This window comes from Nicotiana attenuata, unplaced genomic scaffold (assembly GCF_001879085.1).
Source record: "Nicotiana attenuata strain UT unplaced genomic scaffold, NIATTr2, whole genome shotgun sequence".
Lineage (NCBI taxonomy): Eukaryota > Viridiplantae > Streptophyta > Magnoliopsida > Solanales > Solanaceae > Nicotiana > Nicotiana attenuata.
The window spans coordinates 94,178-97,700 of NW_017671081.1; the positions used below are offsets into that span (position 1 = coordinate 94,178).

A 3,523-nucleotide genomic window follows, 5' to 3' on the forward strand; every position below is an offset into this window, starting at 1 on the left:
TGCACACTGAGCCTCTCCCTTCGCGAATGCGGGACCAACACCGCGAACGCGAAGGCTAAATTTCCTGCCTCACTCAACATCTCTTCGCGAACGCGTAGGTCCTCTCACGAACGCGAAGAGCAAAACTCTGCAACACTGAACTGAAGAAATCTGCAACTTTCAAAACAAGAATTTGATCCGTTTAACCACCGGAAACTCACCCGAGGCCCTCAGGATCTCAACCAAACATGCCAGCATATCCCATATCATCGTTCAAACTTTTTCCAACCTTCGGAATGCTCAAAACAACATCAAAACACCAAGATCACATCGGATTCAAGCCTAGGAATTCCAAAAACTTCCAAATTCCGCTTTCGATCAAAAAGTCTATCAAACCTCGTCCGAATGACCTGAAATTTTGCACACACATCACAAATAACATAACGGACCTACTCCAACTTCCGGAATTCCATTCTGACCCCTATATCAAAATCTCACATATCAACCGGAAATCGCCAAAATTCCAATTTCGTCAATTCAAGCCTAAATCTACTCCGGACCTCCAAAACACATTCCGATCACACTCCTAAGTCCCAAATCATCTAACGAAGCTAACCAAATCATAAAAATTCCAATCCGAGATCATATACCAACAAGTAAAAACTTGGTCAAATCTTTCAAACTTTAAGCTTCAAGCTGAGAATCATCCTTCCATATCTATTCCGATTAACCTGAAATCCAAAACCGAAGATTTACATAAGTCACAACACATAATACAAGGATAGTCATGCCCGAGAACTGGCGAGCAAAGTGCAAAAGCACAAAACGACCGGTTTAGTCGTTACACCCTCCCCCACTTAAACATAAGTTCGTTGTCGAACGTGCCCATAGTTGTTCCAAAAGCCAACAAGTCGCGGTATAAGCTTACCATGCAGATACTCGGGGGTGATCTCACGTCACCCTATCCCATATAGGTCCGATAACACAATGTAACTGAAATTTCACAATCCAACCTAGCCCATAAACCTTAGAACCACCTTTCCACTTCTGAAATCATCTACAAGGTTAGAATCTCACATTTATACTCTGAAAAAAGGCCGAACACGCTGTAACAAACCATATCTGCAACCTCAGATGCAATTACATGATATACCACATAGCTCAAACTCTCGTAGCGATAACTTCTGATCACAGCAGTTGCTCAGAACAACCGAATATCGATAATAAACCTCTTATCAAACAAAGCCTCATTCCAACACTTCTGTATACTGCCAATGATAAATGAAACACATAGAAAGTCATAACCATTCCTCAGATCAACCATTCGTGAAGGCACTTCTCCTTTAGCAATGACCATAGCAAATTTTTAAGCCGAACATCAATTTTATCCTTCCAACATGCTAAAATCGAATCCGTTTGTATTCATTCTAGATCCCAACGATCTAATCTAATCCAACACAACTACTTTGGTGACATGACACATCAATACCATCAAAAGCCACAACTCGTGCAATCCGCTCACCAATAAGCAACAGTCCGAACGTACTCAAATCATGAAAAATGACTCAAATGAGAGAGATGAACCGCAAGGTCACCAGTACCACCTCAACACAATGCTGAGAACCCATCACACGTCGTAGAACCATAACACACGAATCTAACCCGAAGTATCATACCTCCACATAACTTCGCTCCAATGCGCGACCTCATCCAAACACTGGTCCACATGAAACACCTCAAGTCACTATGCTCAAATCGACAACCACACACAATTTGATGTGCAGAAACAAAAGCAAATCATCATAACCACGGAGAAGGAATTGACATAACATCACACAAACCCGAAAGGACACAACCGATACGCCATCCGCCGAGCAATACCCAATACTCTTCTCGCTCGAATTCCACTAAGAGACCCCAATAAAACCGCGCCACATGTGCCTATAACCAACAAATCCTAACTCCTCGCAACACGGAAAGGTAATTCATAGATCTCCCCAGATCACTAATAAGCTAAATAACAATCGAATCAACACATCCCTCAACAATACAACTCGGAGTCAACCAAGCCGACTCGATGTAGAACACACATCCATATTGGCCTACCAATGAACCCCTTATCAAGGAGTTCCTGAAGCTGCCCCTTCAACTCCTTTAACTCCGCCGGTTCCATACGATACGGTGCCCGACACCAAATCAATACCGAAATCAACAACCCTGTCCGGCGACATGCCCGACAGCAGGAAATACATCCGAAAAATCCCTCACCACCGGATTACACTGGGTCCGTTGTTATTGTTGTTGTTATTTTTCCTTTATTTGATGAGGTTGATAACATATCGTGCTTTATATTTAGTATTTTAAAGTTTTCTAATTTGAAGAAGATACATAAAAGTCAGAATTTTAATAGGATTTATTATATATGCTCTATCTTGTTTTTTCCTCTATTAAAATAGAGCTCTTTTTATTGTAGAACAGTATTTTTTATAAAACAATTCAAAGGTGATTCCTGCTGCCCACAAAAGAGTCCTATAAAAATAACTGGATATTAAACATCAACTGTTGAGATGGCCGAGTTGGTCTAAGGCGCCAGATTAAGTTTCTGGTCCGAAATGGCGTGGGTTCAAATCCCACTCCCAACATATATAATATTTTCATTCTCAGCAATTTTATCTGTTTTCGTTTGGCTGTTCTTTTGTTTTTTTAATCTTTAATCAGTCCCTACAAAATCAAATTTTCACCATTTCTGCTGTACTTTTCTAGCTTTGATCATTGGCACATTGTGGTGCGACTACTTATGCTCTTCGTTAGATTTTGCTCGACCTTTTATTGGTTGAGAAAAATTTACTCGCACCTGATGTTTATACCAAAACAATGGATACTATGTACTTTTTTTAAAACATTTATCAACTTATGTTAACTGCAAAAGATAAATTGTTTGATTTTATATAAATATCGAGTGCAAGTAACACCATGCACCAGCTTGACATGACGCGTTCTTCAAGTTGAATCAATCAATTAGAGGATTAGTCATAATTAATTATTTTACTTGACATGTTAATTCTACCGTAACACTATTTTGTATCTGGCTTTATGTTCAATAATGTTAATTATCTTGGTTTTGTTCACTTTTGTTAAGCTGATGGTGCAGTTTGTCTAGAATTTAAGTGTTAGACATTTAGGGCGTGTTTGGTATGAAGGTAAATATTTTTCGGAAAATGTTTTCCAATTTTTCCATGTTTGGTTGGCTTAAGTGTTTTGGAAAAGTGAAAATATTTTCCTTATGAACTCACTTTCCTCCAAATGGAGGAAAATATTTTCTTTATCAAGAGAAGGGAAAATATTTTTCAAAACTCCTTTTCAACCTTCCCCACCCTTACTAACCCACCCCACCCCCTCTCCAAAAAAGGCATTTTTTTTTTCAAATTTCTGTTTTTCCGTTACCACCCACCCTACTACCCCTCCACCCCCACCTCAAATTTTTTTTTTCTTTTTTGTAATTTCAAATTTCTATTTTTTCGTTTTTCTGCACCGCCCACCATCC

At 39.3% G+C, this 3,523-nt stretch overlaps 1 non-coding gene across 1 annotated transcript; it reads left to right on the forward strand.

The window, feature by feature from the left end:
• Positions 1–2,540: 2,540 nt before the first annotated feature.
• Positions 2,541–2,621, forward strand: TRNAL-AAG. The gene has a single exon. It is a non-coding gene; the product is annotated as a tRNA-Leu (tRNA).
• Positions 2,622–3,523: the final 902 nt, after the last annotated feature.